General features: G+C 42.9%; 1 long non-coding RNA gene across 1 annotated transcript; it reads right to left on the bottom strand.

Annotated features, from left to right (window-relative positions):
- Positions 1 to 836: 836 nt before the first annotated feature.
- LOC109499200 lies at positions 837 to 27,062 on the bottom strand. The gene is made up of 3 exons (XR_002156409.3): positions 26,958 to 27,062; positions 26,001 to 26,301; positions 837 to 1,451 (listed from the first exon to the last, which is right to left on the bottom strand). It is a non-coding gene; the product is annotated as an uncharacterized LOC109499200 (long non-coding RNA).

Genomic DNA, 27,062 nt, shown 5'->3' on the forward strand with positions numbered 1-27,062 from the left:
TTTTGTTTTGTTTTTTTTTTTTTTGGTAGTAGTCTTTTTAATCCTCTTATCCACTTTGTGAAAGTTAGCCGATCTAAATCTATCACAGAGGTTGGCAAATGCTTTCTGAAGAGGGCCAGATAGTAAATATTTTCAGCTTTGCAGGCCATATGGTCTCTGCAGCAACCACTCTTCTTTGCAGTTGTGCTGCGAAGGCAGCCATACGCAAGGTGTAGATGAATGAGCACGGCTGGGTTCCAATAAAACGTTATCTACAAAAATAGACAGCTGGCCATAGTTTCCTGACCTTTGACATACATCCACTTACCCAGGCTCAAGAAAACCGCCATGGGGGTCAGCATCCCGGATGAAGGAGTGCAGCCCGAAAGGAAAAGGGAATCACAGTGTGCAAGCCTGTTGAGGGCAGATGTGTCGTGAGGCCGGGGCTGACACTGCAGCTCATCCAGTGAAATTCAAACTATTTTCCAGTGCAGGCTTCCAAGGGGCCCTTCAAATTCCTAGAGAGAGGGAGCTCTTGCATAAAAGGAGACTTTGAATGGAAGAGCCAGAAACATTTGGCAACTAGAGAGCACACGGCAACCTTGTTCGATGTCTGGAGGCTGGGGAGGCTTCCTCACTTCCACATGGGCAGGGAATCAGAATCCCCAACTATGGGTGACATACCATGATGATAGAACCTGCGGCCGCGGCCAGGCTGGGGCTGAGAGCAGGGGAATGTTTCTGAAGTAAGTGTGAGTCCCTTTCAGGTTCCCATGAATGAGATAGATAGAGCTTGGGGGCAGGGCTGTAGCAATTTCACTGAGTCCCAGAGCACCGTTCTGTTCCTACCCCTCAATTGTACCTAAATCCATTTGGCTTGGGGAAATGCCGGTGAAATGACAACAAAAGGGATTCAGGAAAGGAGGGAAGGAGGACCTCCCGAAAAACAGAACAGTGGGCTATGCATCTCAGCGTGGTGCTAGCATGGCGGGGTTGTTCCTCCCTGTGCAACTGCACATGTCTGTGTCTTCCTCCTTCCCCACGGCCTTCTGGCACTGCTAGAGGTGCATAGTAGACTGGAAACTCTTCATAGCAAAAGCAAGCAGGACAACTTCTCTTGGTGCTTCTGAGCATTATGAAGAAAATACCCAACTCCCAAACTTTCGTAACCACAACGGAAAAGAGACTCCACCCCAGGGCATCATCTCTGACTCCTGTCTCCCACATATTAGTATGCTAGGGCTGCCATAACAAAATACCACAGATTGGGTGGTTGAAACAACAGAAATTTATTTTCTCACAGTTCTAGAGGCTGGAAGTCCAAGATCAGGGTGCCGACAGGGTTGGCTTCTTCTGAGGCCTCTCTCTTTGGCTTGTAGATGACCACCTTCTCCCTGTGTCCTCACATGGCCTTTCCTCTGCGTGTATCTGTGTCCTAGTCTCTTCTTCTTAGAAAGACACCAGACACATCTCTGGAGGCAAGGGAAACAAAAGCAAAAATGAACTATTGATACCTCATCAACATAAAAAGCTTCTGCACAGCAAAGGAAACACTCAACAAAACTAAAAGGCAACCTATGGAATAGGAGAAGATATTTGCAAGTGAAATATCAGATAAAGGGCTAGTATCCAAAAGTTATGAAGAACTTATCAGACTCCAACACCCTAAAAATAAATAATCCCATTTCAGAAATGGGCAGAAGCCATGAACAGACACTTCTCCAAAGAAGACGTACAAATAGCTAACAGACACATGAAAAAATGCTCAGCATCACTCATCATCAGAGAAATACAAATCAAAACCATAATGAGATACCACCTCACACCTGTCAAAATGGCTAAAATCAGGAGACAACAGATGTTGGTGAGGATGCAGAGAAAGGGGAACCCTCTTGAACTGTTGGGAGGAATGCAAACTGGAGCATCCACTCTGGAAAACAATACGGAGTTTCCTCAGAAAGTTAAAGATAGAACTACCCTATGACCCAACACTTGCACTACTAGGTATTTATCCAAAGGATACAAGAATGCTGATTCAAAGGGACACACGCATCCCAATGTTTATAGCAGCATTATCAACAAGAGCCAAATTATAGAAAGAGCCCAAAATATCCATCAGCTGATGAATGGATAAAGAAGATGTGGTGTATATATACCCATAGTAAAAGCCAAAATCCTTGCTAGTGACTGCAAGACCTCTGGTTTCCCATCTCTAACACTGTTCCCCTTGCTTCCTCCACCACAGCCACACTGGTCTCCTTTGCTTTTCCATAAACACACCACCCCTGCTCGGGGTGGTTCCCTCTGCCTGGGGCGTCCTTGGACCCATCCTCCCAACTCCCCCTCCCTCTTCCTTCTTGGTTCAGCTCAAACGCCACCTTCTCAGAAAGCCCTTCCCTGAGGACCCTCCCCAAAGTAGCACTCCAACCCTCTCTCTATATCTTTCCTGCTTTACTTTTCTTATGGCACTTATGGCCAGCTGAGGTACGTGCGTGCATGTGTGCGCTTGCTTGTTTATAGTCTGTCTCCTTACTAGAAACTAAGTTCCATGAGAGTGGGGATATGGCCTTGTTCCGTGCTCTACTCTCAGGTTCAGAGGAGATATTGATTGATTGAATAAATGAGTAATATCTAAAATGAGAAAAGAAATCCAGGGAATTAAAAAGTTGGGAGACAGCCAGCTCTCACACAAAGGATGGTGGATCCTATGATTCATAAGCTTACCAGAATCTTTTTAGCACTTATGGCTAGGGTGTTATTTGCAGCCTTACATTACTATTCTGGTATTATGTAATATTTTAACCTAGGTCAAGGCAAAAGTCCTTGAGAACATAGATCATAACTTCTACTTCTCTAAATATATCCTGTGCCTTATACATTGTCCCAGCTCAGGAAAACATATGCCAAGATCAGTTAGCAGAATCTGCCATGGATGCAAGAGGAGGGAGTGAAGGCATCTCTCCCCTGTCTCTGCTGACTTAATCTAACAACAACAAAAACCCATAAAGATGTAGGAGGAGTTCTGTGGCCCAGGTTCAAGTCCTGGCCCCACCCCTTACTAGTTACCTGAATGAGCTTGAGCAACTCACATAATTTCCTTGAGTCTCAATTTTCTCATTTGTGAAAAATGATAATTATAATATTTACCTAAAAGGGTATTTTGAGGATTAAAGAGAAAACAGATAAAGCTCCAAGCACATATTTGGCATAGAGCAGGCTCGCAATAAAAATTAATGCCACTCAAAAAAAAAAAAATTAATGCCACTCCCCTGCTGAACCACAGGGGTTCTGGTAGTCAGCAAAACCTCCACTGGTAAAAAGAGACCCATAATGTTGCCAACAGAAGAGCCAAGTTCATGAAGAGACATGAGCAGGTGATAAGGGATATGCAATTTTCTGGGTCAGGAGAACAGCTGATACACGAGACAGGGTATCCGATGTGTCTGGGTGAATGATCCGGAGACCATGGCAGGCTCTGGTGTCAGTGCATTGTCAGAAGGTGCACTGTTCTCCCTGAAACCCTCTAAGGGAATATATTTGAAAGCCATAAAACTTTACACAGTTGTTTAAGATGAGCGCCCCTGGGCTTCCTCTTATTTCTGGGATTTCTTCACCATGTGAAGAGGAGACCCTATCTATAAGACCCTTTTGGACTCCTTGTTAAGCCACTTGCTTCGTGGGACTTTCTGAAATTTCCCTTTGTTCTTGAGTTTCTGATCCCTTCCTGCCTCAGTATGTTCTCACCCCACGGGCTTTACTTCCCCTCTCTTAGCAGCTCACGTGGTTACAATTACACCATATTTTCCTGCGATTTCCAGTGACCATCTCTCTGATGACAGTGCAAGGGTTAGGTGAGAGATGAGCAGGGAGGAGGCAGGAGGGGTCACTTCTGTTAACTATAGCGAGCTGCTTCTGCCTTTGCCGGGCCTCACGAAGGGGAAGCGGAAGTGCAGAGACGGCACCGTGCAGTAAACTCACACCCTCCCAGGCTATTTTGAGAGCTTCTGGCTACCAACATCTCACACAAGTGCGCACCCCCTGAGAAGCAGCAGGTCACCCTGGACCCAGATCCTTGCTTACCCCACCCCACCCCCACCCTGGTCCTGGTCCAGGGGAACTAAAGGGATATATTAAAACAGAAAAGATCTAGGGGCGCCTGGGTGGCTCAGTCCTTAAGCGACCAACTTTGGCTCAGGTCATGATGTCATGGTTCGTGGGTTCGAGCCCCGCGTGGGGCTCTGTGCTGACAGATCAGAGCCTGGAGCCTGCTGTGAACTCTGTGTCTCCCTCGCTCTCTGCCCCTCCCCCGCTTGCGGTCTGTCTCTCAAAAATAAAAATAAACATTAAAAAAATTTTTTAACAGAAAAGGCCTGAGAAGGGGTTTCTCACCAGAGCACTACCTCCATTCTCACTTGCCCTTGGTGCTACCTAGCAAAACGCAAAACGCAGCTCAGTGGGAATGAATGTTCCCTGTTTCTAACAAGCATGTTTGGGAGGAAGGTAGAGGAAGGAGGGTCCTGATAAGTCAAGCAGGAGAACCGGAAGACAGAATTCCCAATTTTTTCCCCGGGCCACTTTTTAATTTTCTATTCTCCATTTCTTCTTCTCACCAAGCACTGCCATTGACTGAGGCTCCTTACTCTTGATCTGGATTGGAGGAGACCTGGAGAGCCACTGGAAGGACAAGGGAAACCATGGGTTGGGGGAGGGGTGGACCTGCATCCATTGACATAAATGAGCCAGGTCAGGGATAAGTCCACAGACACCTTCACTCTTCTCAGGGTCTTTCTGGCCATATTGGAGCCCGAAATAAAAGAGAAAATCAGCAATACTGATCCTACGTTTACAATTTTGACATTTTGTTAATAAAGACTTTTTGCATTAATTTTGACTTTTCAAAATATTTCATTAAGGGCCTCCTGGGTGGCTCAGTTGGTTAAATGTCAGACTTTGGCTCAGGTCATGATCTCACAGTTCATGAGTTTGAGCCCCACCTCGGGCACTGTGGTGACAGTGTGGAGCCTGCTTGGGATTCTCTCTCTCTCACTCTCTCTCTGCCCTTCTCGTGCTCTCTCTCTCTCTCTTAAAAATAAACTTTAAGAAATAAATAAATAAAATATCGCATTAAAAACCTATATATGTTCATTACTGAATGGTGCCTCCTTGAATTCACTCTTGCCTCACCCTAGTCCTGGCCTTGGTTAGATTTAGCCCAGCTGATGGTGCTGGTCAATTCATTTGGTTGATTGTTTCTTTAAGGAAAGCGAGGCTGGAGCCTATAAAAATCATCTCTATGATTCAAAGTCTAATTTTTAAATATATATGATGGCAATCCTACTAAAATATTTGGAAAAAAACAATGGAATTCTCAACCACAAAAATTACCCAAATTTTATTTATTTATTTTTTTTATTTTTTTTTTTAAATTTTTTTTTCAACGTTTATTTATTTTTGGGACAGAGAGAGACAGAGCATGAACGGAGGAGGGGCAGAGAGAGAGGGAGACACAGATTCGGAAACAGGCTCCAGGCTCTGAGCCATCAGCCCAGAGCCTGACGCGGGGCTCGAACTCACGGACCGCGAGATCGTGACCTGGCTGAAGTCGGACGCTTAACCGACTGCGCCACCCAGGCGCCCCAAAAATTACCCAAATTTTAGATGCAATTCGAATCCTTTATTATCTAACAAAGCCAGGGTACTTCACCTTACCAACCACCAGGTGTCTCTGTAAACTCCCCGCAGGCCCTCGCACAAGACGCTCAGGATAACGTCATAAATAAAATCTGTGGTTTTTAACCAGTTCTGAAGAGATGGCACAAAACGGTCTGAGATGCAACAGCTCCAGATACTAAATCTACAGAGACCCATCCACCTGTCCAGGATTGCAGGCTAATAGCTAAATGCTTGTGATAATGCAATCTATTAACATATTCAAGGTAGGAAATAGATTATTAGAGTCAGTTTGTCCTAATCAGTATACTTTCTAGGATGTCCCTGCATTATATTTTCCTCATCCCATAGCTGGATCAATTTCTAACAGCACAATTCTGCGAGACCAAAACAATATTTCAGGAGGGTCTCAGAGAAATCAACTCTTCACCAGGCTTCCAGGACTAGACCTCTCACTCCTGTAGGGCAGGGAATTTTGAAAACAGCATCCAAACTATTTGCTTCTGTTAAAAAAAAAAAAAAAAAAAAAAAGCAAATGCATGAAGTGCTATGGTCAAAGGTCAGTAAACAGAGTGGTAGAAAAGTTGTAGCATTCTTTAAAAATACGTTTATGCACATTATCACCCTCTCCCTCGTGCCTCCTCATCCTGCCCTCGGAAGGAAATGTAAATACTCCAAAAGCCAATGGACTATTTCCTTTGACCTTATTTTTTTCTGAGGTCATTCTAAAAATTAACCCTTCTCCATTCAACACCCTGGAAGGGACTGTAGATTCTTCCCCCAAGGCCCGGGAAAATGGCTCTTGTGGGAAATCTCTGTGACGATGCTCCTTTTGAGGTTTTCCAGTTTGCCCAAGACAGCATCTGTTCTTCATTTTTATTTTATTTTTTCATCACTGTTTTAAAGAGAGAGAGAGCAGGAGTGGTAGAGAGAGGCATAGGGAGACAGAGAGAATCTTAAGCAGGCTCCACACTCAGCGTGGAGCCCCGCGTGGAGCCCGGGCCGCAACCCTGAGATCATGACCTGAGCCCAAATCAAGAGTCAGATGCTCAACCGTCTGAGCCACCCAGGCGCCCCTCATTTTTAAATTACTCAAATCTTAAATTTAAGTTAAATTCTTCATTTTTAAATTACTACTAATAACCACGGCAGGAACAACGGCTAATATTTAGGGAGTGCTCACTACACGCTTATCAGTGTGATAAGAGAACCTGACAAATATTATGTCCTCGAAAGGTCATTGCTCTGGGCTTCCATGACAGGGAAGCCCGCCTGGTTCCCCCCTAGCTTTCCGGGCAACTCCTCCTCATCTACCCCCTTCTTCAGTGCTGGACTTCTCAGATTCAGTCCCAGGCCCTCTACTCTTGATCGGTGTAGCAGAAAATCTTAGCAGTTAAAAATACAGTCTCAAACGATAAGAAAAGAAGGAGAGACACTGGGTTCCAAGATGACAAATTAATTGAATGTGCTGCAAAGGGAGTGCCAACTTCAGGCTTGACCCCTCACCCTCAGGGAGATGAATTCCTTATACTGGTGCTTCTTGCCTTTAAAGTGCGGTCAAATCACAGGGTGGATGGATGTCTTGTGAAAATGCAGGTTCTGAGTCAGCTTATCTGAAGTGAACCTGAGATTCTTCAGCCCACACGATGCTGAGGCTGTTGGTACCTGGACCACACTGTGAGTAGCAAGGCTCTAGGTGACTCTATAATTATAATGAGGTACTGATAAAGTTTACCTAAGTTGCTAGTTATATTGACAGATCAAATCAATATATGATAATGGCTGAATTGTGGGATGGGGAATAGAGATTGTGAAAACTTCAAGGAATATATGTTTCTGGTTTCTAAACTCAAAATCCCTTTGAACTTAAAATTTCTGTGACATCAGAAAGGAGACTTGATTATTTTTTCAAAGGTTCAACCTAAAGACTAATTGTGCAGGTTTGAATTGCTAGGTCTGGTATCCCCACTAAGAATCAACCATTTGATCACAGAATCCACAACTTTGACTAGTCTGAAATTTTGGGGGGTGGGGAGGGGGAGGATGGGGGTAATCTATATGGGTATTGCAACCATAAGTTGGTATAAAATTGTAATCTGAGGAAAGTATAAAATAAAAATAAGAATTAAGATATGGGTAACAATGGAGATGATGAACAGGCAACCTTAAATCCATGATATTAGCAATTTAAAAATAAATTTTACCTAATAATTTCTGTAATCATTGCAAAACTGGTGTGTGTTTTATCAGGTTTTTAAGACATTTGATGCATTTAAGGAAATCCAACGTGTTCATGTTGTGACTTTGGTTGAATGGGTAGAAGAACTTAATTAGGCTTGCAATCAACACTTAAGTGTTTGGAGAAAATTATTTCCTTAAAATCATAAGTTTTGCTTTATTAGTTATACGTGCATGATAGAGAAATGCTGACTTTGAAGATGTCAAAAAGAATGCTAGTTGCTTAATAAGTTTATGAGATGGTCTCACCAACCTTCTTGTAGTCTATCACATGCTCAAGTTCCCTGCCAAAGCAAGCCTTCCGCTCTTCCTTTTTCCTAGAATGCACCTCCCCCAATTCTCATACACCTATTTGTATCATGCTTAGCGCACTCAGTGACTCTCTTACCCTGGACTGTGAACTCTGTACCCCTGTAACCCTTATAGCCCCACTAAGTTATTAGTGTTATCTCATGTACAGACAAGGAAGCAGACATGGAGAGTTTTCAACAACATGTCCAAGTGGCAGATGTGGGATGGAAGCAATGTCTCTCCTACTCATGAGCCCATGACCACTATTCTTGTGCTGAATTCCATACACCGTTATCTCTAATGCTGAACAATACTGCTGCTCAGGTAGTCCGCTGTCATCTTCAAACACAAAGTCACATAATTTTAGGAACTCCCAGAGCTTTCCCCAAAAAGAAGATACGGGACAAATCTTTAAATACCACTTCCTTGAAAGACTAATTACGGGAGAGCATAATACAAATACGCACCTATAATTTAGGACTTACTATAAATTCTGCTTCTTGCCCTTTACAAAATCTGTGCACCGATTTTGGGCACAAAAGCCCAGCACAGTGGAATTTCCTAACTCTTTTACATGGAGAGGCAGAAACGCACAGCAGTTAATTGCCTCTTAACAGATTCTGGGCCCAAGACTGTCTGGGTTCAAATCTTGGAACTGCCATTTTTCAGTTGGGTGGTCTTGAGTAAGTCACCTCAACCCTCTGTGTTCAGTTTTTTATTTGCAAAGAAACATAATAAAGGACCCACCATGTGTTTGTTCTGAGGATTGAATGAAGTAATAGCACACATAAAGAGCTTAAAACATGACTATGTCTCTAAAGGTAAGTAGAAAACATTTACTGCACATCGATGAGCTTCACAGACACCTAACTAGGTAGTTGAGAAACCGGTACTTGGACCGAGGGCATTAGACTCTCATCTCTTTTCCACCAGATCAAATTACTACCTTATCCGTTTGGGCTGGAACTTGCTAACATTTTCACGCTGCAGGCATGATATGCCTCCCATATGCCCCCCTTCCTCATTTCCACTGCTGCATTTCTTTTCACTGTGTAATTGGAAACCCCGACTGCAGAAGAAGGTTTATTTATAGCAGGAAAAAATTAGTGTTATTTAGCTTGAGCTTTTCTGCAACCATCAGTCCATTACTGTGAGAGCATCCACATTTACATTGCAACATCATTCTGTTTTCCCAGTGCCCTGTAATCATTAATTAGCTATTCAAAACAATGTTTATTGAATGTCTACAGAGAGAGAAGCCTGATCCAGCCTTCCTCCATCAAAAACCAGCATCTTCCCTGAGCTCAGATGCCCGCATACCAACCAGTTACTAGATAGCTCTGCTCAGGTGTCCCACATGCACTTTAGACATGGCCAAAATTTAACTCATCTGTCGCCCTGACCTCCGCCCCCTACCCTCTCACGCATTCCTGATTTTGGTGCATGGAGCCACCATTCCCATTTCTCCATGCCCAAACTGCGAGTTGGCCTAGACTCCCTTCACAAACCACCACATCCCATCTGTCACCAGGCTTCATTGGTCCCATCTCCTGAGGACATACCACCCTTCTCATCTTCCCTGACACATGACAAGCGAGTGTGGCCTGGACTATTGCAAATCACCTCAGGACTGGTCCCTGTACTTCAGCCTCTTCTTCTTCTAGTCCCTCCTTCACATCGTCATTACGTAGACCTTTTGACATCTGACCATGACACACCCCCTGCACCCCATTCGAAATCCTTCCATGTTCCCCTGTCATCCATAGGGCAGAGCTCCACCCTAAGACACAGCATATGAGGCCCTTCATATTCTCAGCTCCGCCTCTTCCCCCCACCCCCCATAGCTTTAGTGCCAGGAAGGATTTGCAGCACTCCTTCCTGCCACCATGCTGCGTGTATGGCATTCCTTCAGTCTAGCGTGCTCATCCTGCCTTGCCCAACCACTGAACAATTGCTTCTCTTTGAAGACTCTTTCTGAGAGTTGCCTAATCAATTAAGCATATTTCTAGCCTCTCCGGGCAGAATTCTGTGCTTCCTCCTCCATGTTCTTGAGGTTTCTCAGACATGCTTCTATTATAATGCCTGTCCTACTGTTTAATTGCTTACAAGGTTGTTCCCCCAACCAGACTGAATACCTCCCAAAGGCTCTATTTGTCTCGGTATCCCCAGTGCCTGGCATACACAAGAAGCCCAATAAATGCTCATGAAATACACTATTGTTGTGGCAAGAACAAGAGTCTGTCAAGAGGTCTTCTGACGGCCAGCTCACCTCTTCCTATGCCAGGCTTCCCCAGGCAGCCTTGGTCAGCCTCCCCTGAGGAATGACACTGCCTGGTGTCCTCTGGGAAAGCATGGTGGCAGCTGAGTGCTTTGGGTCCTAACCTTACTCTGCCTGTACCTGGGCCAGCCTGGCTCCCTGCAGGGCAGCCTTAAGAAGAAGAAGAAACCCGGATATAAATGTACCTGGTAGAGAAGCCAGCTACTTGTTCCCAGCTCCATCAGTGTTCCGGCTTGTCAGAGCAGAACTCTGCTTTGGAAGGGGTGCCCTGTGTTTGGCCTGGGAGCCAACAGATTCCAGTCAGAATGGAAGGAGCTAAGTGAGTTTAGGTTCCATTTCTGACCCCAGTGCAGTGCAGTCACAGTCAAGCTATATATATGCTCAAGATTCTAAGCTCCTAGAGAAAGATCTGTACTTAACTCACCTTAGGTGGCAAGCCCCTTGGCAGGGGGGAAACATCGCTTAATTATTTTTGATGAAAAGGAATATTTTTAGATAAAAATTAAAATTGTTTGCTATTTTCCTAATACAAAAGGCCCCCGGGGAGCAAGTTCTGACCAGAGCCCTGCTACTTAATCTAGTCTCATTGCAAATATTTACTAGATGCTGGGCAGAGAGTTTATGGAAAAATTAATACATTGCCCCTTCCCTCAAGGTGCTAATGGAGAAAAAAGACAAACTTCTAAGAAAAGTTGAATCATAAATAAATAAACAAGAGTTGAACAAGAAATACAAGAAGAATATGCCTCAAAGGGGTGACTCACTCTCTACCAAAGAGAAGTTCAGAGAAGGGAGAAGCCATTGGCCCCCAGGGTGATGGCTCAAAAGACACAGAGACAGCATAGCTCTCACCTGACAGGTTGGGCCAGCAAGCCAGAGGGCATGGGGTGAGATTGGGGGACATCCGGGTAGAAAGAAGAGTAGATTCTTTGAACTTGGGGTTTGAGTTTCTGTTTTGCCATTTATTCGCTAGAGATCTCAGACATTTGTTAACCTCTCTGCACCTCACTTTTCTCATGGCCTCCATATAGCATTCAAGACTGCAAACATTCAGCACAAACACATGTGCTAAGCCCTGCAAACAAACATGAAAAGAGAAGTGTTTTGTCCTCAAGAGCTACCATGCGAGAAGGGGGTCAGTAAATATTAGTCCCCCTCTTCCTTTACCCTCCAGGTGTCTGTCACCCTAAAGGAGGGGTGAGCAGACCCAGTGGACTATTACTAAGTGGAATGCAGGATGTGGGTTCAGCAGTGTGGAGACAGAAAAAAAAGAAAAAGTGCGGAGACAGAATAAGCTCATTACCATCCACTTTGGAAGATTCCTGCCCTCCTGTCCCACCTTCTATTAGGAAATGGGTCTTTCCTCCCTGAGGCAGAGATCCTGATTTGCAACCACCCCTCTTGTGCTTTGACAAAGTCTGGGAGTTGCCAAAGTCAAAGGCATAACCCTTAGACAAATGCTATCATTGTCCAAATGGTTATTTACCTACTCACTTAATTTATTTAATTGCAAAAGACAACCACTAGGGGGCCTAGGAGCAAGAATCTAAGCTCAGACCCCATTTATCAAGCAGAATGCATGTCATTCTTGATGAAAAATGTAGTCAGGGTCTACAAAACATACACTGTGAGCTGAAAACAATACCTTCTGCCCCTTCTGCTAACTCTTAGTAAAGAACATGGCTCCCTTGAGGCTAAAAAGCATTCTTAACTCATCCCATCCTCCACAAGCCATCAGACTAGGCCAAGGGTTTCTTAGCTCCGATTCCATTTTTCAGTGTTTCCTCCTGATTAAAGCCCTTTGGCTCAGCAGGATTGTCTATAATGATAGTAAATGGTTCACATGATGATGAGGCAATCTTTTCACATCTTGAGCTGCAATCCGTCTTGTAAAACCTTGCCACTCACTGTCTGAATTCACAGCCCTGAATTCTCAGGAAAGCCCTCAACCTGGGGTTATTGGTCTGGGTTCTTATGCCTCCCGGCCCCGCCCCGCCCCCCACCCCCTACCCATTTCTCACACCACAGGCAGAGACTTGAATAGCTATTGTACCTACCTATGGCAATCGTCATTAAAATCAATCACTCATTTGCCAAAACACATACCCACTCACACACACACACAACCCCCTGACACAAAAACCGCACAAAACTCGGGTCCCTATGTGTCTCTGGGGTCACGATAACTCAAGTCTCCGTGACCGAAACGGAGTGGCCAAAGTTGTTTTTCCTTAGCAGGAGTCTGCTTTCACAAAGATTCATCTCCTACATTTTCTCTGAGACCCTCACACACACTACAGCAACAAAGGAAAGGAGCATGATTTCCCAAGCAGGTTGCCTAGAAACCACTCCTGTGTTTCTGAAACTAATTTAAACATGAAAATTCAGCTCCTGACTCATGCCAGGAACGCATGTAATGGTTTTCTCAGTATTTTACTTTCTTTTTCTTTCACATTACAAAATAATGCACGCTCGTTGCACAAAAATGGGAAGGAAGATGAAAATACACAGGTCCCGAAAGAGAAAAATCCCCCATAATCTCACCGTCAGAGGCAACCACTGTTATCGTTTGGGGATATTTTCTTCCAGGCTTTTTTTTTTCTATGTATTTTTAATATCGTTGATATTAACACTGAATTTACATAGATCTTGCTTTCCTCACTTAGTATATTGTCAGCATTTCCCATCTGGCTGAAATTCTCAGAATATTGATTTTTTTTTTTAAATACCACATTATATTACAGTCAATTTTCCATTATTTACTTAACCATTCCCTTAATGCTCGACATTTAGATTATTGCCAATCTTACACCTTTTATTTTTTCAATCTTACGCCATTTTGATCCGTGTTGTCATGGTCATCTTAGTACAAAACAGTATGTATCTCATAATAATAAAATCATAAAAGGAATTTCAAAAGCCTGAAATTTTAGAAACTCTTAAAAATTGAACTAATGCTTTAAAAAAAAAAAAGGGGGCGCCTGGGTGGCGCAGTCGGTTGGGCGTCCGACTTCAGCCAGGTCACCATCTCGCGGTCCGGGAGTTCGAGCCCCGCGTCGGGCTCTGGGCTGATGGCTCAGAGCCTGGAGCCTGTTTCCAATTCTGTGTCTCCCTCTCTCTCTGCCCCTCCCCCGTTCGTGCTCTGTCTCTCTCTGTCCCAAAAATAAATAAACGTTGAAAAAAAAAAATTAAAAAAAAAAATTGAACTAATGCATGTTTACAATATATTTTTAAATTTAAACAATATATTAAAAAGTAAATTGAGGGGTGCCTGGGTGGCTCAGTCGGTTAAACATCCGACTCTTGATTTTGGCTCATGTCATGATCCTAGGATTGTGGGATCAAATCCTGCATGGGGCTCCACGCTGACAACATGGAAGCTGCTTGGGATTCTCTCTCTCTCTCTCTCTCTCTCTCTCTCTCTCCCTCTGCCCCTCTCCCCAGCTCGTGCTCTCTCTCTTTCTAAAATAAAAAAATTTTTTTAAATAAGTAAATTGAAATTCAAAGTAAAAGAGGGTTCTTCTAACTAGTACCACTTCCTAGAGGTAACCACTGCCCACTGCTACCAGAAGTCTTCTATAAATATAAAGGCACATATATATGCTTGTTTATTTGACACCACACTGTTCTACCACGCTTTTTTTCATTTATTACATCTTGGGCGTCTTTCTTCATCAATCCAAAATGGTCTCTTCTTTTTAGAAGTTGCACGCTATTCTATTAGATGGCATGCCGTCACTCACATGCTGTGGACAGAACTTGTTACTGCACTCGATATATTTTCACTGAGCTGGGTACCGGGCAGTGGGTCTGATATGACACTACTCCAACCACACTGTACCTTTGCTGGAAGATGGAACAGACGGTAGCATAGGTAACAGCTTTACCCCTGGAATTTGCATTGTAGGTTATAGAGGTCTCCAAATTTTTCCTTTTTTAAAATTTTGTTCTTTGGTTGTTGTTTTCAAACCAAAAGTTTGTACCCTTTTACTAATCCTCCCCCCAGCCCCAAGGAACCTCCATTCTACCTCTGTTTCTATGAGTTCGACGTTCTTAATTTATTTTTTTCTTTGTAGATTCTCTGTGTAAGTGATACCATACAGTATTTGCCTTTCTCTGTCCGGCTTATTTTATTTAGCATAATGCCTTCCACGTTCATCCATGTCAATCTACAAATGGCAGGATTTCTTTATTTCTTAAAACTGAATAATATTCAATTATTTTATAGAATGCATTCAATTAATATATAATATGTATTATCCTTACATTGTGTATGTCTAAATATTATTATATATAAATATACATATATATATGTATGTATATATAAATATATATATATGTGTATATATATATGTATGTATATGTATGTATGTATATATATGTATATGTATGTATATATGTATATATATGTATGTATATATGTATGTATGTATGTATATATGTATATACATGTATGTATATATATGTGTGTATGTATATATATGTATATGTATGTATATATATGTATGTATATATGTATGTATATATATGTATGTATATATGTATGTATGTATGTATGTATGTATGTATATGTATATATATATGTGTATATATGTATGTATATATATATGTATGTATATATATGTATGTATATATATATGTATGTATATATATATGTATATATATGTATGTATATGTATGTATGTATATATATGTATATGTATGTATATATGTATGTATATGTATGTATATATGTATGTATGTATATATGTATATACATGTATGTATATATATGTGTGTATGTATATATGTATATGTATGTATATATATGTATGTATATATGTATGTATATATATGTATGTATGTATATATGTATGTATATATGTATATATATGTATATATATGTATGTATATATATATGTATGTATATATATGTATGTATATATATATGTATGTATATGTATGTATATATGTATATATGTATGTATATGTCCATCAACAGACACTTAGGTTGTTTCCACAACTTGACTATAGGAACAACATACTGCAATGACCATGGGAATACTGATATCTCTTCAAGATAATGACTGTATTTCCTCTGGATAAAAACTCAGAAGTGGGATTGCTGGATCATATGGTAATTCTATTTTTAATTTCTTGAGGGGCCTCCATAATGTTTTCCCAGTGGCTGCACCGGTTTGCATTCCCACCAACAGTGTAAGAGGGTTCCACTTTCTCCACATCCTCACCAACATCTATTGTCTCTTGTCTTTTTTATGATAACTCTCCCAACAGGTATGAAGGGATATCTCTGTGTGGTTTTTATTTGCATTTCTAGTGATGGCAAGCACCTTCTCATGGACCCATGGGCCATTTGTATGTCTTCCTTGGAAAAAATGTCTATTCAGATTCTTGGCCCATTTTTTAACTGGGTTATTTTGTTTTTGCTGTTTGAGTTACTTTTACATTTTAGATATTAACCCTTATCAGATTTGTGGCTTGCAAGTATTTTCTCCCATTCCGTAGTTGACTTTTAACTTATTTAATGGTTTCCTTTACTGTGCAGGGGCTTTTAGTTCGATGTAGTCCCACCTGTTTATTTTTGCTTTTATTGTTTTTGCATCTCCAAACTTTTCTGATCTCCACACATGTTGAATTTTTGAGCATGTACCCCCCAGCCATTTATGTATATTTATGTATGTTATATACATGTACTACTTATGAATATATTATTTACATGATAGAACATACACTAAAAATAGACATTTTAATGGGTTGAATTAAAGATGAAATAGACATTAATTCACCTAATAATAAATTATATTAAAATGTATAATAAAAGCATTTTATTGTTTTTGATAAGAGCAATGTGATTGCTTTGTTATACTTAAAATATTTAAAAATATTGGCTTAACACCTTGTATTACAGTTATTCTGGGGTCTGATTCTAAGTTCAGCTTATAATCAACAGTTGCTTTTTTTTTTTTTTTGATGATTAAAGATTTTTTTCTTCTTTTCTTTTTTCTTTTTTTCTCAAGTTAGTCAACATACAGTGTAGTCTTGGCTCAGGAGTAGAACTCAGTAATTCGTCACATATATAACACCCAGTGCTCATCCCAACAAGTGCCCTCCTTAATGCCCATCACCCCATCACCCATTTAGCCCACCCCCCCAGTTGATTTTAAGGGTTGTCATTGCTGGCCCCACTGAGAGTCCTACCCACCAAAAATGCAAACTTGTTTTGAAAATTCACTTTGTGCTCACATTATTAAGTTTATCTTTGATTCGTGGCTACCTTGGAAGAATCTTTTAAGGCTAGTTATCCATTTTATAAGCTTTAGCTTACCTAAAGTTAGATCATATATTCCATAAATCCACTTAACCAGGCACGTGTCCAAAACCAGACTCATGATCTTCCATTTCAAACCTACTCTTTCCCTCATCTTCCACATCTCAGTTATTCACAACTCCATTCCCCCCAGTTGGTCAGGCCAGAATCCTCAAGTCTCTCCTCGGGTTTCCTTTCCTTCTCTCAGCTCCACAAGGAATGAATGCATTAGCAAATCCATTAGCTCTACCTTCAGGGCATATCCAGAACCTGGGCACTTCCTGCCCCTTCTCCGCTTACTGTCCTGGCCTAACCCACTGTCTTCTCTTACCTACAGTTATTGCAATGACACCCTAACCATTTGCCCTGCTTCTGCCCTTTCCCCTCCACAATCTCTGCATCACAGTAGCATGTATTTGCCTTTTAAAACTTTTTTCTTTTTGGGGAGCACCTGGGTGGCTCAGTTGATTATGCATCTGACTCTAGATTTCAGCTCAGGTCATGATCTCACAGTTGGTGAGTTCGAGCCCCGTATTGGGCTTTGCACCGACAGCATGGAGCCTATTTGGCATTCTCTCTCTCTCTCTGTCTCTCTCTCTGTCTCTCTCTCTCTGCCCCTCCTCTGTTTGCTCTCTCTCTTTCTCAAAGTAAATAAAGTTTAAATAAATAAACAAATGTGCTTTTTTTAATGTCAAGCTTACAGAAAAGCAAAGAATACTATTCCCTTATTCCATATTCCTCTATAGTTCCTATTTTGCTCATCTGATTATCTGTCTGTCCATCTATCTATCTACCCATCTAAAGGGTGTATATCGTAGGCCATTGACTCCTAAACACTTTAGTGTGTATTTTGAGTATATTGTCTTGTATAACATAGTACAGTTACCAACCTTAGTAAATACAACATTGGTAAAGTAATTATATCTAACCTACTATCTTTCTCCCTAGTTTATTAATGGACTCACTGATGTTCTGTATGATACTTTATTTTCTTTAGAACAGGATCTGGCCTGAGATCAGGGTCAGTTAGAGTATTTGATTGCTGGGACTCATTAGTCTCCTTTAACTTGACACACTTTACCTAGTCTTTCTTTGTCTTTTATGACACTGATATTTTTGAAGACTACTAGTTTCCTCTCCTGTTTTTATTTTTTTTTTAATTTTTTAAATGTTTATTTATTTTTGAGACACAGAGCGTGAGCAGGGGAAGGGCAGAGAAAGAGAGGGAGATACAGAATCCGAAACAGGTTCCAGGCTCTGAGCTGTGAGCACAGAGCCCAACATGGGGCCTGAACCCACAAACTGCGAGATCATGACCTGAGCCGAAGTCGGACACTTAACCGACTGAGCCACCCAGGCGCCCCTCCTCTCCTGTTTTTAAAAGAATTTTTTCATTTGGGGCTTTTGATGTTTCCTCACCATTAAACTCAGGTTATATATTCCTGACCCCAACATTATGGAGATGCTGTGTCCTTCTCAGGGCATCACATCTGGAAGCAGACAAAGTCCATCTGCCCCTTACTGGAGGGGCACAGTCGAGGTGTGATCTGACTTCTTCACGGTGCAGTTACTATTTTTTCCCTTGCAATAAGGAATCTTTGAGTGGCACTTTAAGACCACGCAAGTATCCTCTTCCTCATCAAAACTTCCATTTAGATTTAGCAACCATTGATGATTCTTGCCTGGGCCAATCTCTTAGTGGAGGATTGTAACTGGTAACTTTCAATCTCCAGCACATCCTGCACAGTATTAGCCAGCACACAGCTTTCTACTGGAAGCAAGAGCCCTTTCTTCCCCTTTATCTCTTTCCTAGTATGGATGAGTGGATTGCAATTTTTCAATACTTTATAACCCATGGTTGTCTTTAATTATTTTGACGTTCAAACCATCCCCAACTTACCCATTGGAAGCTGCCTCACAATGGTCCCTATGCACTTTTTTTTTTAATGTTTACTTATTTTTGAGAGAGAGAGGGGTAGAGTGCGAGTGGGGGAGGGGCAGAGGGTTCTGTCAGCACAGAGCCCTACGTGGGGCTCAAACTCATGAACCATGAGATCATGGCCTGAGCCGAAGTCGGACACTTAACAGGCTGAGCCACCCAGGCACCCCTTATGCACCTCTTTTAAAATGAGATCACATACAGGTATCCACTTGTTGAAAGTTCACATTATGCCACTCGGCTTTTGCAAAAGACCTACGTTAGTACCTGTTTTCACTAACGGAAAGAAACCCAAGAGAGGTTTTGCTTTTGTGAGAAAAGGTGAAAAGCAAAAATAGCATTCGGTGTTTGTGTGACAGCAAGCCGTTACAGAGGCAGCGCAGCCATGAGGGGGGCCCCCGTCTGAGCTCCTTCCCCAGGAACCACACTCAGCATCTCAGCATCAAGCCACCATAGCTTTGAACTGTGTCACGAACATCTGTGTATTTGTTAGCAAGAAGTGTCCCGAAGGCATCAGAAAAGCCTATGAAAGGTTACTTTTTGAGTCTGGGGAACACTCAAAATTTCTCCATATAAATAAGTGGTAATTGCTTCTTTGCTTTACGCTATTTTGGCTTATGAAAGGTTTCATAGGAACACTGTACTTTCAGATAGAGGGGGAAATCTGTAGATGCTCTAAGCTCTAGCTGTGCAACCTCTCCAAATGAAGAGCCCATTTCTAGCCCTGGTTTTGGAGCCCTCCCTCAAAGAAACAGCATGCTGCCCAAGATAGTCCTAAGATATGAAGAAAGATTCACCCTGAAAATCTCTGAACGAAAATGTCTCTGTTAAAGATAACATGGTGCTTATGTACGTGCTGGCTTAATTACTGAACCCTCCAGAGGGGCAGGTACTATGCACTGGACATGGGGACTCAAGTAAGACCAAGCTCCGGAAGCACACAGGCCAGTCCAACAGACTGATGTCCGAACAGACGAAGCCAAGAGAGGCAGTGTGGCACAGTGGGTGAGAGCACAGACTCCTAGCCCCAGTGGCTGCAGTGAAACCCCCTTCTCCCGCTCACAGCTGTCTGACTTTGGCAAGTTACCTAACATGGCTGCACTTCAGTCTGCCCCATCGGTACACTGAGCACCATTATGATATGTCTGGCTTGTAGCACTGCTGTAATAACTGAGTGAGTCAGTAGTAAAGTACTCAAACCAGTGTTTGGTGCACAGGAAGCTCTCAGTAGGTGTTGGCTGCTGTTAAAATAAAATAGAGTAAATAAATGTGCCCTAAGAAGGAAGATGTAAGCTTTCTGGGAGTTTCAAAGGAAGTAGCAAGTGAGCTAGACTAGAAGGAGGAAAAGGACCCCCAGGCAGATCGAAGGGCTCTGGGCAGACAGGCAGCATCTCATTCCCTCAATGACTATTCCTTGTTCATACACTTTGTGTTTTGCCCTTGTGTCTCCCCTGCCCTCTGACTTCTTGTTTTCCTTATTATACCAAGGAGCGGACAAACTCACCAATAGGCACTGTACCCCATGACGTATTGATAGCATTTCACAACGTGAAATATCACTTCAACACAATCAGGATTGACTCCCTGCCCATCTGACCTCACCTCCCCCAGCTCTAAATGCCTTCCCCAGGCCCACTCGGAGTCTTTCCACCTAGCCTTCAGGGAACTAGGGAGCCAATGCAGGGCCTGACTTGGGATGCAAAAGGGATGGGGTAGGAGTTATGAACTCAGATGGAAGATAGTAGCCAAAATGAGTGAAGAGGCAAATAAGAAGGTAATAGGGAATAGTGAGGACTGCAGGAGCTGTGCGCTCATGACCAACTCAAGCATTCAAGCTCATTTTTTTTTTTTTAACTTTGTGTGGGCAAGGGCGATATTCAAAGTAATTACAACTAGTAGGGCATGGACGCCCATCAGAACAGATCACAGCATAAACAACCAGCACTGATGCAGACCTACCCTGTGCCCTCCACTCTGTCCAAAATAAAAATGTCTCTAATCAAGACTCTGGATCTACTCTGCTGGTGTCCAAGTTGTGCCTCTGCCCTGGTCCAGGTCAGAGCAGGAAAACTAGGTGTCCACCCCAGGATTATATGTAGCAGCAAGCACAGTACCTGTACATAGTAGGTGCTTAATAAATATTTGTTGAAGAGAGAAGCAGCATGGTTAGAAGCATGGACTCCAGAGCCAGATGTCATTGGGCTCGAGTCTTGGCTATGCTGGGAATTGGCTGTGTGGCCTTGAGAAAGTTACTTAAACTCTCTGTGCTTCAGTCAGCTTACCTATAAAGTGGGTATAATAGTAGTTGTGAGGTTAAATAAGAAAATGTTAGGACACTACCTAGTACCTAGGCCAGTAACTACCAAGTGAGAACTCAATAAATATCAGTTATCAATATCAGTTATGTGGCATTCAAGAAAGAGGTGTTTGGAGGACTCACACCACAGTGGGAGTAACATAAAGGATCTAAGCCACCAGTCAGGTAGACAGAGTTCAAATGTTGGCCAGCTCCAGGAAAGAAATCGCTGTCATTTAGCTGAAGCCAGATTCTTTGTACTGGAATTTCAGAGCTACCCTGCCTGGCTCTAGAACTTTCTAGATCCCTTCTTCTTTGATTCCAGGCATGGTCTTCCTGACCCCAAGGAGTCATCCTGGCAAAAAAAGATGTTACCCCAGATGCTACACCTGGGAGTGCCCGTTCTCATTCCCTGCCTCTGCCAGTCTCTGGGAAGCCTTTCTCAAGTCAGGAGCAATGCTCACCCTGGGCTGGGGGCCTCATAGGCAAGTGGCAATGTGTGCCTCATTCCCTGGTTGGGTGTCCAATTGTGTCCTCTTCCTGCCACCACGCAGCTCATCCACTCTGTGACCTAGAGCTAGACGGGTAATATCTCATAGCTCTGGTGATTAACCGGCAAACTGTTCCCTATGTGGCTCCAAGAAGCAGACAAAGCAGTGTTTGTGTTTACAGATTAGCCACTTATTAAGGCCCAGATGCTAGCGTTCATTGGCTATTTCTAAGGAAGTCGAGCAATGGTGACTTATGCTTTTCTACCTCTGGGACGGAGCAGGAGGGGGTTTTCAAACATCGTGTGCCTCAGCAACTGAAAGGAACTCTAAAAGGGCTCCTTTCTGGTCTGTGGCTAATCCAGGTGACTTTGGGATCCCCATTTCCTCAAGATTAGAGTGCGCACAGCAGATACCCTCTTTATCAATTGGCTACAGATGTTTCCTATCCCAGCAGTTTGAGACAAGCAATTGCAGCCACTACCACCGGATATAAACAGAGACTTTACAACCACAAGCTTCCTTGTCTGTTGCTTTAGCCCTTCTGCTTCCAAAGTGCCATGGGAAAATAAAGTGCATCTCCTGGTCCACAACTGCATTTCCAACCAATTCCTGCATGAAGGAGTCCTGCTGAAGGATGACAAGGCTAAAAGGACAGTTAGGGCTAGCAATTGGTTATCTATTCTTGCTTATCCATAGCATTTAGTAGGAAAAACGGTATGTTCATTTTCTATTTAACTGCTTGATTATAGATGCCAAGGTAGGGCTATAAGAAGTCATAATGTTAGAGCAGGAAAGGACCCTGGAGATCAAATTAGCTAACCTATTTCAGAGAAACTGAGGCCTGGAACATTAGACTTCTCTCTCAAGGCCGTGACATTGGCCTGCAGTGGAGCCAAAACTAGAACATCAATACCCTGGGCTGCAGGTCTAAAGCACTAACCCTTACTCCAGGGGCATTTCACAATGGCAGAAGAAATACAGACGAGGCTGACTTTAGTCGTTGGATCCAATCCTACTTGAGTCTGAGTGTTTCTCACAACCCCAGCAATATTCTTGCGGAGGAGATTCTAATTGTGTCCAGAATCCATTCTCCCATTCTTCAGTAATACAATGCCAAAGTTAGCAGGGCACAAGGCTGCTCAGGAAAAAAAAAGTTACACTTCCTACAATGTACTCATGTCTGAGTCCTGGTCAGCAGGATGTAAAGGAAAGTGGTGAGTGCTTTAAAGGATGAAAATGCACACTTTCCTCAGACCAATGACTGGAATGCTGATCCAAGGTCTGGAGCTGGAGCAGTCATCTTGGGCCACAAGGTAGAAGCCATGTGTTGAATAAGATGGAACAACAAGAAAGAAGGAACCCGGTGATCAGGCCACCACCATACCAGCCCTAGGTTGCCTCTGTTTATGTGAGAGATAAGTATTTTTTAATCTTTTTAAAACTACTACTATTTGGGGGTTTCAGACTCAAGAAAAATAATGTAGCTATAATGCCAGCTGTAAAACTATTTTGAAAGTTTCTTGCAGAATTTTCTGGAAAGAAATACAAGGATTTTGTCTTTTGGACCTAGTGCCTACTTAGAAGCATCTATTTCACAGAGAAAGGTGGGAGCCAAGGAAAGGTCCCATCATAAAATATAGCTGCTTTCTGCTGATTTGACTTCATTTGGTTTTTAAACCAGTTTCTCCTTTAAAACAAGAGTTTCCTGGGAAACCTAAGCTCAACTGTTCACATCTGAGAATCAGAACATCCCCTACTGATTTGTAAGGAGTTTGGGGAACAGGTGTTGTGGTGTCTAGGCTTGAGGAAGTGACTCTTTGGGGAGGGTAGGCCATGTGGGACTGATGGGGTGGGTGTGCAGGACAGGGAAGAGGTGAAAAGGGTGTCAGAAAGGGAGGTGCACAAGTGCTGGGTGCTAAATCGCTGTGGGTCTAACTTTAACTTCCTTGGGATGCTGCGACAGCACATGACCACCAGAGGGCAGCAGCGGGTGGTGAAATTCCAGGGGCTCCACACAGCGCAGCTCGCTCCAGGTCCCCAAGGGAACGCAGCTGGCCCATCCACCCTGGGTCTTTCTGCTTCTTTGTCCAGAATTGCGCACCCCCCCCCCTCGCCCCTTACCAGGAGGAGTGGGAAAGGAGTCGCGTCCCTGAGCAGAGGAGGCTGAGCCAGCAGCTTTCATAAGCATCAGTTCAGGGCTTCCTGACAGTCGTTCCCTCCCTCTGCCCCTTTTTGCCAGCTCTACATCGCACATTCAACATTTTATTAAAATAGGCTTTACATTGGTTTGCTTTTTTTTTTTTTTTTTTACTTAGCCTTGCACTAAGCAATAAGACCTGTGAAATAATGGGTTTGTTGTATCATAAATATTACATTAAAATACGACCGTATCACCAGAAAACCCTCTTGTTACCACCAGTGGTATGCTTGGAGAAACACTGCATAATTTCGTCAATCCCCCCCCCCATTTACCCAACAAAGAGGGTAATAATATTATCACCATTTTACAGATGAAGACATGAGGCTCTGTGAGATTAAATAGCTTCCTCAACAGTTCTCACCAGAGCTAGGATTTGAGCCAAGTTCTGTTTGACTTAAAAGGCTATAGCCCCTGTTTTCTCCCAGGAGCAGGGAGGCAGAGACCTCCTAAGCTGAAGAAGAGGAGGAATAAGAGTGAAGAGTCCCAATCTCACTTGAAATCCTCCTTTCAGCTCTCCTTCACTTATCCCCATTTCTTCTTTGCTTTCAGTTCTACGAAAGTCTCCTTCTCACTCACCAAGGCAGAACATTCCAGAACGCATCCCTCATAAATAAAGACTGCCAATTCTTCATGAGGAATAAAATGTCTTTTGGATTTTTTTTTTTTTTTATCATTTCTAAAATGATGATAAAGAAATTCAGCTGTTTGTAGCTCTGGCCGCACTGGTAGGGAAGAAGAACTCAAGTCTGTGGAAGGGTCTCACAACACCCCTGTGGGAGGCTGCGGAGCGTGTCCTTGTCACATTGAGCCCAAAGCGGCTCGTACCTGAGAATTATCTAAAGTGGCTGCTCACACCGGAGAATTGTGGTGACAGGTGTGGCGGAAGACAAATCCCTAGACTCTGCCACTTACCAGCTGTGTGACCTTGGGCAAGGCCCCGATTGTCTCTGATAAGAGAGGAGAAATTCGGGTCTCAAAGGGTTATGTAGCTTTAAGTGGGGACCCTACCAGTTAGTATGAAAACACTCCATTATCACTGTTAGTATTTTAAATTGCTGTGAAAGTAAAAAGGGCTTTCATGTTCAGAACCCAGTTAGCTTGAAGTAAATTGTAGCACTTAGAGCAAATATTGCCTTTTCTTCTCGGAAACTTCACAGAAAGAAAGAAAGAACGAAAGAAAGAAAGGGAGAAAGGAAGGAAGGAAGGAAGAGGAAGGAAGGAAGAAAGAAAAGGTGAGTTGAAAGAGCAATTCCTAAAGCAGAAAAAAAAAATTGTTAAATTTGGAAATATCCCGGACCCCACAGTCTCACTTTAGACCTTGTTTCCTCTTTCCTTAATATTCTAGTCCAATATGCGCGACCTTTTGCCTCTGCCCCAGGGCCTCACAGACAGAACGGACAGGACAAACAGGACAGGACTTTGCCCAAATTAGTTTCACTTTCTCCAAACCAGGCCATGGCCACAGCCAGGGAGAACTGCTTTTCCCTAGTACCTCATTACATCTTTTTGTCTTCCTTCTCCTCTGGAGAGGACACTCATTCTGTAGAAAACGCTTGGCTGACCAAGGGGAGAGAACATCATTCTTATCACAGCCTAACTGTAGATATCGAGACCCTAGCCTGTCCCCCGCCCCCACCACAAATATGTAACCGTCTACATCTCAAACAACCTCCCTGTCTCTGAGGGTTTCATCTGTCTAATTGGTTCGATGTTGAGGGAGTTTGGAGCTGTCAGGCACTTGTCAATGGCTGAAGGAGAAAGAAATACATAAAAAGATTTGTGAATAGTCACTTTGTGCCAAACAGAACTCACATTTGTCTTCTGTCTAAAAAAGCCGGAAGGAAAATAATAAAAAAAAATTAAAAAATGAAAAGTGGGTCGTCATCGACTTTGAATGTGGTTTCATTGATGCTGTTAGAAAATATTTTACCTCTAAACGAAAATAAAGATGAACTGCCTCTCTGAGGAGGCAGAAGTTAAGTGATAATAGAAAGAAAAGAAAAGTTGGTATAATTCTGTGTGAGGTTTGGTGACATTCAGTGTCCCAGAACAGTGCTTTGGGAATCATCTTCCCTTTTGATCTTGCGGTATGAATGGACATAGAGGCCAACTATCTAAAGAATCACCTGGGTACATGGGGCAGAACAAAAGATCTGCCAGGAAGGGGGAAAGCACACATACACAAATAAGCAGAAACGTTAACTCCAGTCTGGCTAACTATTAAGTTATAATTTTTTCTCCACTCCATAGCATACCAACCAACCAGCAAGGTAAAAAGCGTAGTAAAATTTATTTTTCAGATTTATCTCACCTTGCTGCCGGCTCAGCCCTCCCGATACACATCTGCCAACTGCCTCTTCCACGACCCCTTCTCCCTCACGGACCAGGGAGTTGTGCTCATCTTGATTTCTTCTGTAAGCTGTGAGGCCTTAGGATGATCCGATGCAGGTATATAGTCTTCTCAACATCTCCCTCTTCCACTTTCTTTTCTTGCTTTCCTGCATCCATTTTCTGCATCCTCCTCACCCAGATACTTCCATCCCTGGCAGTTTTGTCTGTGATCTCACTTGCCTCCTCCTTCTGATTAGGCCAGTCTTCGAGCATCCACGAGGCTGCATGATATGGAATGAACGTAGATCACCAGAATGTCAAAATCCTGGCTTTTTACCTCCTAGCTGTGTGACCTTTGTCCAGTTACTTAACATACCTGCTTCAAGAAACCAGCAGCTATAATACTACCTCGGAGGAATTTTGAGATGGTGGAACGAGAAAATGTACATCACGATTATGACACATTATTTTTATTTTTTTAAATTTTTTTTTCAACGTTTATTTATTTTTTGGGACAGAGAGAGACAGAGCATGAACGGGGGAGGGGCAGAGAGAGAGGGAGACACAGAATCGGAAACAGGCTCCAGGCTCTGAGCCATCAGCCCAGAGCCCGACGCGGGGCTCGAACTCCCGGACCGCGAGATCGTGACCTGGCTGAAGTCGGACGCTTAACTGACTGTGCCACCCAGGCGCCCCACGATTATGGCACATTAAACAGCACGTTTTTTTCTTGTATTCCCCCAAATAGTCCCGGTTTAATGGATTCTTTGTCACAGGTTACACTAAATAGTCTAGCACAATTATTACTCAGGTTTCATTCAATGTTTTCATTCATCATTCTAGGGAACACAGTAACATTCATTTTTGGCACCTGCCTCTGGGGAGGTAGTGACATCTTTTTTTGGTCATAGATCAATTTCCATAACTGGCCCTTTACCTTCACATAGTGCAGCAGGCTCTGCTCAGTTTGCAACTGTGAAAATCCTCAATGGTTTCACGCTTAGCCCCGGGAAACCTCTGATGGCCCCTTGGGAGCCAGAAC

Source organism: Felis catus, chromosome B1, assembly GCF_018350175.1.
Source record: "Felis catus isolate Fca126 chromosome B1, F.catus_Fca126_mat1.0, whole genome shotgun sequence".
NCBI lineage: Eukaryota > Metazoa > Chordata > Mammalia > Carnivora > Felidae > Felis > Felis catus.